Source organism: Hemiscyllium ocellatum, chromosome 21 (genome assembly GCF_020745735.1).
Source record: "Hemiscyllium ocellatum isolate sHemOce1 chromosome 21, sHemOce1.pat.X.cur, whole genome shotgun sequence".
NCBI classification, from domain to species: domain Eukaryota; kingdom Metazoa; phylum Chordata; class Chondrichthyes; order Orectolobiformes; family Hemiscylliidae; genus Hemiscyllium; species Hemiscyllium ocellatum.
The window spans coordinates 42,724,676-42,736,754 of record NC_083421.1 but is presented as its reverse complement, the minus strand read 5'-3'; the positions used below and the strand labels follow the sequence as shown (position 1 = coordinate 42,736,754).

At 37.7% G+C, this 12,079-nt stretch overlaps 1 protein-coding gene across 10 annotated transcripts in view; it reads left to right on the top strand.

Moving 5' to 3' along the window:
• strbp (spermatid perinuclear RNA binding protein) overlaps positions 1-12,079 on the top strand; it is a 159,250-nt gene that overhangs the window by 34,841 nt on the left and 112,330 nt on the right. For 2 of the 10 annotated variants that reach the window (XM_060841389.1, XM_060841388.1), the window contains exon 2: positions 6,151-6,229. The exons of 7 other annotated variants lie outside the window; for them this stretch is intronic. The gene's annotated coding sequence lies outside the window, so the exon portion shown is untranslated. The remainder of the gene's footprint in view (positions 1-6,150; positions 6,230-12,079) is intronic. One more of the 10 variants, XM_060841391.1, reaches the window with a different exon arrangement.

Here is a 12,079-nt window from a genome sequence, read left to right as displayed (position 1 = left end):
TTATTCAATTTCCACCACCAGGAAGATAGGAAAACGCCCGGGTGGCCAGTGAGGTCCCCTGTTAATTTTTTTTAATTAAACAAATTACAAAACAGTTTACAATAAACATTTACAGCTGTACAAGAGACAGTAATTTTACAAGGGAGAGGAGCAGCAAAGCTAGGCCCCAAACCCCACCGTTTGACCATTTTACAGGGAGATGAGGACAAACCTCAAATCCCAAAGGTCCCCTGTTAATATTGATCAGTCAGGTCTTCCTTATTGGCCCAGGTTAACAACCCCAATCATGGATCTTGTCAACGAAATCCACCTGGTTCCAATCACTACACAGTGAACCATCTAAGGAACTACAGAAAAACATTGGAGGAAACACAGTTAGGGGAAAACAACATGGTACTAAACTAACTGGTAGAGGGGTTGAAATAAATCTCCAATTAAAAGTATACCTCAGAATAACTATATTTGACTATTCCCAGTAGAAAAATAGAATTATCAAGTTTAGTGCCAAACTGTTAATGCCATGTGGTGTTATGTCAGATGAATTACAATATTAAGTTCAGTTCTGCTCTTAAAAATTGAAACCAGGGCCTAGATACAAAACTGGTCAGCGTCAAAACGATTGACTGACTGGCTGAAGTTTACTAAAATTAAGACTGTTTGTTTATCTTTGGAAGGAAAAGAAATGAGGGATGATTTTATCCAAGTTAGTGGAAATCAAAGCAAATTGGTCAAACTTGCATTGAGCTTTTGAAATTCTTCATAGTCTACTTCATAGTCTTGTTCATTTGAAATTGTTTGTACCAAATGTAATTGCCATTTAATCTCCAAGATAGGATTGTGGAACTAATTACTTGGAATCATCCATAGCGGTTAAATGTTGTGATATGTTTTTATTTTTAGCTGCCATTATCAGGCAAAATATTCCAATGCTTTTGTTATCTCTTGTGACTTAAGAAACCAGAAGGTGGTTAACATGGTGTTGAAGAATCCCCCTGATGTTTATTACAGCTAGCTATTATTTACAGTCATAGACACACCAGTGTCTGGGATAACATTAAGCCTAAAAATACACATAACATGCTTGTTGCATGTCTTCCTTCATGTAATACCAGTTAAGGTGGTGTCTGAAATCTTTGGGTCATGCACTATGATACAGTGATGATGTAATGAATATGTTTTTGAAGCTATACTAACTGAGACGCAATACTCCTTCAGCCTTTTATAAATTTTATCCCAAACAGATGTACATAATTAATACTTTGAACTTTAACGTAACGCTTTGGAGATGTGACAGCAATTCCTGATTTGGTGTTCATTTAGCCTTTGGGAGAGGTAACGGATTGTTCTTGTTTGCACCTGAGACAACTTGTGTGTGTTGCTGGTTGCTGTATTACATCACTGCATCATTTACATCATTATAGTGTTCTTCCTCACTCTGGTTTGAGCTGATTTCTGTCCCTTCACAATGTATCACCATTGACAGTAATAACTTTGTATAATCTAAATTTGTTGCATATCCTAACCTTCGCTGGTATCCAAGTATTTATATTTCATATAAATAACACACTGGGCAGAGGTGCAAATATAATTTTGTACTTGTTGAGTGTCTCTCTCATACTTCTGTATTTATTCAGGAAGAAAGTCTCGAGTCTCAAAATAAATTAGACTGTTTGGGCAAAGTAATGCACACTTGCAGCCAAAGCACAAGTCGTGCTGGGGTGGTGTTTGCTTCTCTATTAGCAATGTATGAAAATGTTGCACAGCAATGTATGAAAATGTTGCACTGCAATGTGAAAATTTTGTGTTGTTGCTCAATACCTAATGATCATTAAATCAATATTTATCATCTGTTTTGTAATGCCACTCTGAGTGTGGACATTGGGTTGGACGTGATGATTGACTCAGTGTTTCTGACCCTTCCTGTTTGGAAAAGTTACGCTTTGCAGCATCTTCTGACAAACTGGACAGGAAACTGGTCTGTATGACCTCTTGGGGCATATTAATTCTTTCTTTTAGCTGATATTTCAGAACTTTCCAAATCTTTACTGGATTTTCTAATTTGTCTCTAGAAAGACCAGATGTGTTAACTTTGCGAAAACCCTCCAGTACGTGCAGATGTTGTTTTGAATAGTTTTAATTCCGTAAAGGTGGCACTGGGTATCCATTCCATATTTAGGTTTCTGCTATGACTTGGCCTTAAAAATACTCCTAGACTTTGGCAGAGGAAATTTAGAAGTGCTTCTTCAAGAACCAGACTCAGCAGCTATCGTAAGATTGTTACTTTTGTTATCACTTTTTAAGGAACAGTATGTTCTATGCTACCAGCTTAAGTTGTCTGCAGCTTTTTTTCATTGCCTCAATTTAACAATCTTAGAAATTTCTCGGTGGAGGTGCTGGTGTTGGACTGGGGAAGATAAAGTCAGAATTCACACTACACCAGTTGTGTGAAGTCCAGTTCACCTGAATGGCTATGCTCTAAAAGCTTATGATTTCAAATAAACCTATTGGACTATAAGCTGGTATCTAAGACCTTTGATTTAAAAGTTTCTCATCTTCAAAAGTGCAAAAACGAATTATAATTTAGCTCCATCTTCTTGGTCAGTGTTTCACTTAAAGATTCAAAGGGCTGTCTTTACTCAGAATGTTATGCTGCTAAATATCCAGTTACTCATCAATTAGTTTTCCAGATAACTTCCACCTCGGAGTTTTTTAACAGATGGTCACTGCTGTCAACTATGATGTGGTCTTGCCTGCAGGGTATTTTAGCTTTAATTTAAATAGACTTATAACTGAAGCGTGGAGGAATTTGCGAAATCTACATGGGCATAAACAATTAGGTTGACCGTTCATCTTGCCTTTTGTTACCTGGTCAGTTGTTATCTGGAAATCTGGAATAACCAGATTTTTGAAAAATATATGGACTTTGATCATTGTAACTTCAATTGGTACAGTTGATATAGTTTGGTTTGTTTTTAGCTGCTCTAAATATTAATAAAGGATATAAATTTGACATCTATCAAGCGAAATGACAAACTGAATGTCAGGATTTTAATTATTGCGTTTGTATATTTTAAACAATAATATTTTTCACAAAATCTGCATAGAAGTTGGAGTTTGACTGTTCATGAGCTCTCATTCAAATCTTTTGCATTATCAGGATGTCAGAGGTCCAGTAAATAATACTGTTGTGTTGACTGGACTTCAGAGAATTCCTAACAAAAGCATTACATTTTGGCAATAGACTTGCAATAATAATGTTCTGTTCCAAGAAGTAGCATACTGTTTCAGATGGCCAGTAGCAAATAGTTTAGTTATAATCTGCTCAAGTGGACTTGGCAGTGCTTGTAGTTTTCTACAATAAATAGTTGTCATGGGTAAGTATGTAGAATTGAGGATATTACTAGATTCAGATGCTACAGAAAGCATAATATTTTTATACTTTCACAACTTCATTTCTCTGTTTAATAACTGAGGAAGATACCACACATGAAGTGGTTTGATCATAGTAGTTTGCAGAGAAGGAAACTGGTTAAAGGGGAAATGAAACCCTTGCCAAAATAGGGTGGAAAATCTAAGTAGTACATGAATTGAAAAAGACAGTGCTTTTCTTCTTTTCAGGAAAGCTGATTGTTCCTTTGTTCTTTTGTAGCTGAATATAAAAGTGAGAGCTTTAGGCCTTTCTGTGATAGATGACAGAGAAATTATAACAACCTGTTTCTCAAAATATTAGACTTTCATCAATCTAGAAGAAGGCTGTTTCAGATATGCAGCATTTCAATCCCAATGCTCTAAATATTTGAGGGGTGTGATATGATTGGGCTGGAGTAGACAGCATGAATTGTGAAGTTTATTTGGAGCTATGAGGAGCATGTCCACTTCTACGTATTCTATTGTAAAGTATTCTCTCTTTTGAGTGGTGGTCCTCAGCCATTTATTTTGAGACCATCAACTTACCAATCCACATCCCCCAATTTCACCAGCCCAAAAAGATACTAACTCCAGCTGTCTTTCTGTATCATATTTTGTGAAGGGAGCTTGAAGTGTACGTGCAACCTGCCCAATTTGTAGAGTGTAACTCCTTTAAACTCTCACACAGGATAACATTGGAGCAAACCTCTGAACTGCTGTGTGGTGCACTTGTGACGTAAAATGCATTCAGTCTGTCATATCAGGCTGTTAATTACACATTTCACAATGCTAAATACCAAGCATTTCTGGCCTGCTTAGATGGAACGGAGTTCAAAGTTATGTATTTGTTGCTGGTACCATGGTGAGTGAAAGATGCATTCCATTGTTCATTCACTTTTTTTTAGCCAGTGGTCTGTTGCTATTTCAAAGTATCAAAAGTAGAGAGAGTTGTAACATTGAGAAAGCCAGAGCCCTGTTTCAGTTGTGTTTTGGTTTGTTTTTGAACACCTGTCAAACAAGGGTGGTGTTGGTGGTATGTCAATACACCACAGTTCTGATGCCAGCATTTCCGTCTCAGGCCTGCTGCAGTGCTTTACCCCAGCCCTACCCAAGCTGGAGGAGTGATATTTTATCTACTTGGAGACCCCACAGCCTTCAGGATTCCAATTTCAAGTTTCCATACCATTCATATCTGTAACACATCCCCTCGCACCACATGCTATCACGTCATGGGTGCTTTCAGTACAACCAACTCATTTTCACCATCTCAAAACTCCCATTATCACCTCTCTAGCTTCTCTTTTTTCCTTTTTCTAGCTGCTACCTGTCCTGAAGAAGGGCCACTTGATTCCAAAATGTTAACTCTTTTTTTCTCTCCACAGAAGTTGAAATTGGGTATTGCAGATGCTGGAGGTTAGAGTCAAGATTGGAGTGGTGCTGGAAAATCACAGCAGATCGGGTAGCATCTGAGGAGCAGGAAAATTGACATTTCGGGCAGGAACCCTTCATCAGGAATGGGGCTCATTCCTGATGGAGGGCTCTTGTCCAAAATGTCAATTTTCCTGCTCCTCAGATGCTGCCTGAGCTGCTGTGCTTTTCCAGCACCACTCTAACCTTTCTCTCCACAGATGCTGTCAGACCTGCTGAGTTTCTCTAGCACTGCCCCTTTTTAAGAAAAATGGTAGGCTTCTGCTAAATGTGTTACTTTAGTTACATCTTGTTTGGGGGTCAATTCTCAGTTTGGTTTTGTTAGCTGAATTGAGGTGTTGCTATTTGACATCCTTGAGTTTATTTTATTTCATAGCAGAATAGTTGATCACTCCGTTTTATTCATCATATACATTTGCCATATTTAGTCACTTTTTGGTACATTGGTATCAGAAAGAAAGAACGTCAATTTATTTTCTTTTGTCCTTTTTATCCAACCCCACATGTGGATGCTTAAATGTAATTGATCCTTATGGTTGCTTCAGTTACTTTATTGGACCCTCTTTAACAATGCTGCCTAATAGATTCTGGTGCTTGTCAAACATTGTGTTCATGTCACTATATTTGCCACATAATACAAATTGTAAGCAATCTGTATGGAACAAAAGTGAAATCTTTTGAAGTTGTGAACTGTGAACAATCAGAATGAATGCACTCATTGACAGAGAGAGTTTTGTATCCAACTGTTCATTTAAAACGAAATTCTTTTGTAGGATATTATCACTGGCAAGAGCTGTGTTGCTCATCCCCAATTCCCTTGAACTGAGTTTTTGGCTGGGCCATTTGAAATAGTGAACCATTGTCAACAACTGAGACTAGCTTTCATTTCCAAACATTTTATTAATTTAATGTAAATTCCACTGGCTGCCATAATGCGAATTGGTGCCCGCAGACCTGATTCCTGGGCTTCTGAGTTATTAGTTCAGTGACATTATCATTGTGTCACTTTCTCTTTCCTCCTCTCCCTCCAGGAAAGCAAGCCAGCTGTAAGCATAGTCAGTGGGTGGTGACAATCTGTCAACTAAAATATTCAGTTTCTGACATTGTATTTTATTTTTTTTAAAAACTTTTTCTACATGCTGGCTTCTATATTTGTTGACTGCAACTTACAAATTCTTGATCACAACCTGTGTGTTTTGTGTTCTTGCAGCCCCTAACCCCTACTTTTAAAAAGTGTTACACACGATCCTGACTTGGAAATATATTGTTACTTTACTTGCTGTTTAATCTAAATTCTGGATTTTTTTTCCCAAGGAGCAGTGTGGATGTATCTACAACACATGGATTGTAACAGTTCAGGAAGGTAGCTTACATCCCATCTCCTGCAGGCCAGGTAGGGCTGGGCAGCTGTGACTCATTTCATGTACATATTTTACAAAATAGGGCTGCATAACCATTATTGCAATAGAACCTCTTATTTGGTAACAATGGTACACTGTGTCAGTTGTCCTTTTGAATCATAGAAATCACTTCAGTGTTGTTGAGCAATTGTTTCGTATTTTATTTCAGTGTCAGAATATCAGGGTTAGCTAATGGATCATTGAGGACCCCTTGTTTAAATGTTATTTGAAGCTTGATAAATAAGTGATGCCCGAGTATTGTGTATAACTGTGGAATTACTTTTTATACACGGCATATGAAACATTTCTTTGTGAATGTCTTAATGGATTTGATTTTTCAAAAAAAAATGCTTTTAGCTATAATATTGAATAGATTGACCCATTGAACTCTTCTTTAGTCATTGGTTAGACTTTGTGTCACACAACTCTTGATTTCCACCCACTAAAAGTGAAAGCAAGACGCATTGATCACGGATGCTCACTTTTCAATTTAAAAGCTAGTCGGTGCGTCATCCTGTATTTGTCCCCTTAGTCGAAGCAAAACGCTTAGGGACGCAGTATAGTTTTACCTCCTTCATCCTTATTCCGGGTGCTGTAGGAAAAGGACGATTGCCCACGTGCACAGAGACGTGAGTTCTTGGTCGTCTGTCTCGAATAGCAGTTTCTTAATGAATTATATAGTAATTTTACAGGGAGGAACATCCAAATAAGGCAACATACATAAATGTTGGGTAACCGTTAGAATCAGCCATCTGGTATAACATAATGGATGTTCTTAACCTTAATTGGCTTCACATAATGAATACTTTTCACCTTATTAAACTGACCTTACATACTGAATGCTTCCAATATTGTTAAATGGCTCTACATAATGAATGTTTCCACCTTGTTAACCCATTATCGTTGCCTCCAGCACCCCATTGTTAACTGCAAGTTCTTACCTGATCTGAATCAAGCTTAGCTGAACCCCTTGTTTCACAAAACTCGAAACATAACTCTTTCTCTACCTACTTATACCCTATACACATTCTCAAGTGTGGATTGGAGAGTAATAGAAAGCTGACCATGGTTGCACAGTGTGAATTACATGCACAATGAAGTTTCATGTATGCCAGTATGTTTATACATTCTTGAACTAGCATTGATCATTTCCTTAAACTGAAGTGCCACTTTTTAGAGTTTGCTTTGAAAGTGGAAAGAGATGAACAATTTGTGAGCTTTGTCATCTCAATATATTTTAATTTTTGACATGCTTTTTGTGAAAACATGTTTGTGGCAGTGTTGTTTGCACCAATAGTGGAAACACTCAATAAACAGACTACCAATGGTTATTGGTTAAAATACCTTATTCATTTGCATTGTTCCAAATTTACACTGTTATGACTAAAATTACATGAGTGCACTGTCTCTGTCTAGTCCCACTACTCCCTGGGCTGCAACATAAAATTAAATGTTTCTCTCAGTTCCCTGTATGGAGGAAGAATATAATTGGCCATATTTTCTGAGAGTAAGAATTTCTTAAATTGACTTTGTAATAATTTATTATAAAACAAAACCTATTTAACAAAATGGCAAACTGATTAACACAATTTACATTGTGAAATATAAATCTTTGCACCTTTTAAGTAGACCACACATGTACACGCATGCACACACCGGGTGAAAGGAAGGAAAATTCTCTTAAAAAGGTTCACTTTCTTGGAGGTGAAACACTTTTTTTTTTCTTGGCCAATAATGATTAGTAGTTGCAGAAGATGAGGTGTAAAATGTTCAGATGAATTTCAAAATAACTTTCTGGGGAAACGTACATTTTGCTTAGGATACACAGTAATAATCAGTCTTCCAAACAATGTTCAAAGAGAACAATTAGGTTTCACACTGGACTCTGAGCAAAGGCTTCTTAAAAAGGCAGGGAGATCAGCAGGCTTCCCACCAGCTGAGATCCAAAATAATTTTCAAACACTGTAGCCATAAAAACCAGGCATGTGATTTTGAAGCTGAAAACACAAATGCTAGAGATCACAGTGGGTCAAACAGCATCCATGGAGAAAGAGCATGCCATAGATGTTGTCTGACCTGCTGTGATCTCCAGCATGTTGTTTTCAGTACAGATTCCAGCATTTGCAGTAATTTGTTCCTACATGTGATTTCTAAGAGCTAATTCCAAACAATTGACTGAAGTCACATGATTTTCCAGAGGCTCTTACATAAAATCTCCAATTTGTCATAGAGATGTACAGCACAGAAACAGACCCTTCGGTCCAACTTGTCCATGCTGACCAGATATCCCAACCCAGTCTGGTCCCACCTGCCTGTACCCAGCCCATATCCTTCCAAACCTTTCCTATTCATGTACACATCCAGATGCCTTTCTTAAATGTTGCAACCGTATTAGCCTCCACCACTTCCCTGGCAGCTCATTCCATACACATGCCACCCTCTGCGTGAAAAATTAGCCCCTTAGGTCTCTTTTATATCTTTCCCCTCTCACCCTAAACCTATGCCCTCTAGTTCTGGATTCCCCCACCCCAGGGAAGAGACTTTGTCTATTTATCCTATCCATGCCCCTCATGATTTTAGAAACCTCTATAAGGTCACCCCTCAGTCTCCGATGCTCCAGGGAAAACAGCTCAGCCTATTCAGCCTCTCTCTCTAGCTCAAATCCTCCAACCCTTGCAACGTCCTTGTAAATCTTTTCTGAACCCTTTCAAGTTTCACAACATCTTTCCAATAAGAAGGAAACCACAATTCCATGCAATATTCTAAAAGTTGCCTAACCAATGTCCTATACAGCTGCAACATGACCTCCCAACTCCTGTACTCAATACTCTGACCAATAAAGGTGACCATGCGGAACCTTCTCGAACTCCTTGCTAAAGTCCATGTAGACAACACTTGGCCTGTCCTTTCATTTATCATTTAACAAAAAATTTACAAAACATGCACAAAGTCCATTTTCCCACAATCCATCAATATTCAAGTCCTTAAAAAAAGTTACTAAATATGAAGCCTTCATAGCTCCACAGAACAACAAATGGAAGCATTGACCTATAATAATATATGGATACTCCTTTTACCTGTTGCCCTGAAACTTGTTTGAAGCACAAATGAGGCAATCAAAGTATTTCTGATGTATACAAGTATGTGCTAAAGGGTAGGGCTTTTGTGGCACATTAATATAGCCGCTACCCTTGGAGGCACATTTTTTAAGGTGAGAGATTTCAGAAACAACATAAGGGGCAAATCTTTTACACAGAGGGTGATTCCCGTGTGGAATGAATTTCTTGATGAAGTAATGTTTGATCTTGATTAGTTATGACACTGGTAGGTATGTGAAAAAGGAAAGTTTGGAGGGATATGGAACAGGCAGGTGGGACTAGTTTAGTTTGGGATTATGTTCGACATGGACTGGTTGGACCTAAGGATCTGTTGCCCTCAAAATCCCTACCCCTCCAAAATACCATCATCTTGACCAGCATGGACAGGTTACCTCAGTATTATGTATTTTTCTTCCACAAAATCATGAATTTTAATCTGTGGACATTTCTACTATCTTGTACGTGATGCCACATAGAACCTCTAAGGAATCTGAAGTTGTTTATATACAGAAGTAGTATACACATGATGGACATCTAAGAGAATGTACCCATTATTAAAATAAATAAGATCGGTAATTGCACATCACTAGTGTGTGTGCTACAGTACTGTCGCCATGTGCTTAAGGTGCTTTCGTGCTTTACCTAGAAGTACACAGAAGGAAAGTTTGAAATTAATAAATCACTGGTCTGGTAGTGTTAGAGTCAAATTCTTGTTTGCTATCCCAATCAGCAGATATTGTTTGGCAAGAGACAACTAAAAATATGGAAGGACAATGTAGACTCTCAAAGTAATGCAAAGTTGGCAAGACTTCAGCACAATATTGGCATAAAGCTGTGTCATTGTTGAGGTTTTATATAAAAATATCACTTAATGCTTGATCATTTGTGTCTTATAATATATTAGAAGAATTTTTAACTTTGTTTATTATTGGACAACAAAATAAAAATATCATCATATGCTCAGCAGAAAGGTGTCATGTGGGGAATACTGAATTTTAATATTCTGCATCAGCTTAAATTGGAATAACACAGCTTGGAGTTTTACATGTCTCTGCAGCACAAAATGTCACTAATTATGAAAGTTTGCACAGCTGATTTGACTTCAGTTTTTTGCTGTGTCAACAAGAATGAGTTGCACTGTCCATCTACTCACAGAGGATCACATTCATAAGCTGAGAAATGAAACTGTTTATGGACCATGCAGTTTAAATTATTGATTCAGATGTTTTTGATAAAACGGTTGAACCAATTTTAGTTTGGTCAATGATAATGTACATTTCAGGATTCTCTTATGTGGCATTATGGCTATGATTTGGGTAACAGATCCAATGTATTGATAAAGGAATAATGCCAGCTGTTGTAAGTTTGAAAAATCTAGCATTGTGGCACTGAACTGAAGGGCATTAAATTTAGTGCTGCAAAAATTTGTGGGTGCTTTGAATTGCAAACCTACTATGTGGTTCACTCTCCACTGTGTTTGGGCTGTTATTTTATCCATTTGCCTTTTAGAGTCAGTAGTTTATGTTTTACAGACCCTGATCTCTGAAATCCCTTTCATATACACTCAGAGTCAAACAGCATGGCAACAGACCCTTCCCCCATCTTTTTCACCTTCACTTCCATCAGTAAGTGTCACTGAAATGGAGACTACATGATTAGCTGCCCCTGCCTCTTCCCTCTCTCCCTTCCCCTAACCTACTGGGCCATGATCAACCTCACTCTAATTCTGATAAAGTAAGGGAAATTTTAAGGCTTTAACTGGGAAGACATTCTCTATGCAGACTGAGAAAAATAACAGACTGATCTAAGGACAGCATAGTTGAGGTAAAAAAAAGTGAAATAATCCAAACAGTTTTATGGCCAAACTTGGTCAAAGAGATTTCAGGGTATCACTTATAGGAAAAAGTGAGTAGAGAAGTATCAATAAGATATTGCCAAAATTAGAGGATCTCTGATAATTCAGTGAGTTGTGAGGCTGAGGAGATTATAGAGATGAGGAGGGAAAAATTTTATAATCAAGACACTGTCTTTCATTGCTTGGCTCTAAGACACTATAGGTCAGAGGAAACAGGGATGCTAGGAAAATGGTACTTGATGTGAATTAAAACAGACAGCAGAGATTTGGATGCCCTCGAATTATGGAATGTAGAAAGTGGGAAACCAGTCAAAAGTGTGTCCAGGAGTAGATGAGCTCAACAGGAATGAAATCAGGGTGGAACTAGCTAGCTTGAGTGATGGAGGTTGGAAGCTCATCTCTAGATCAAGTTTGTGAACTGAATAGGATAGAATAACGTTTTGAAACTTTAACTCTGTTTTCTTTTCAGAGATGCTGCCACACCTGCTGAGTTGCTTCAGCAGTTTGTTTATTGGTTTGTTTCGGATCTCCAGTTTCCATATTTTTTTCCTCTATTTTAGGACTAGAGGTAGGCAGCAGCTGTGCTCTTCACTGCCTAACCTTGTGTCTAAATAAAGGACACATCAAAATGAGGGTTCAAATAATAAAATAAAGGGTCAAATGAGAGGAACTTTTAAGTTTTGGAAGTGCCAAACTCAGTCCTCACTTTGTGCTTAAAGGGAGAAAAGGTGCTTTTACTCATAGTTTAAGTGACTATTCAGCACCAGCATTTGGTGATTATAAATACAAACCAGCCTTCGTATTGGATTCTGCTTTCAACAATGGTTTCACTTACACTGGTATTGATTTTAAACAGAATTCTGTTGATTTTTATTTGTCGTGACAAATGA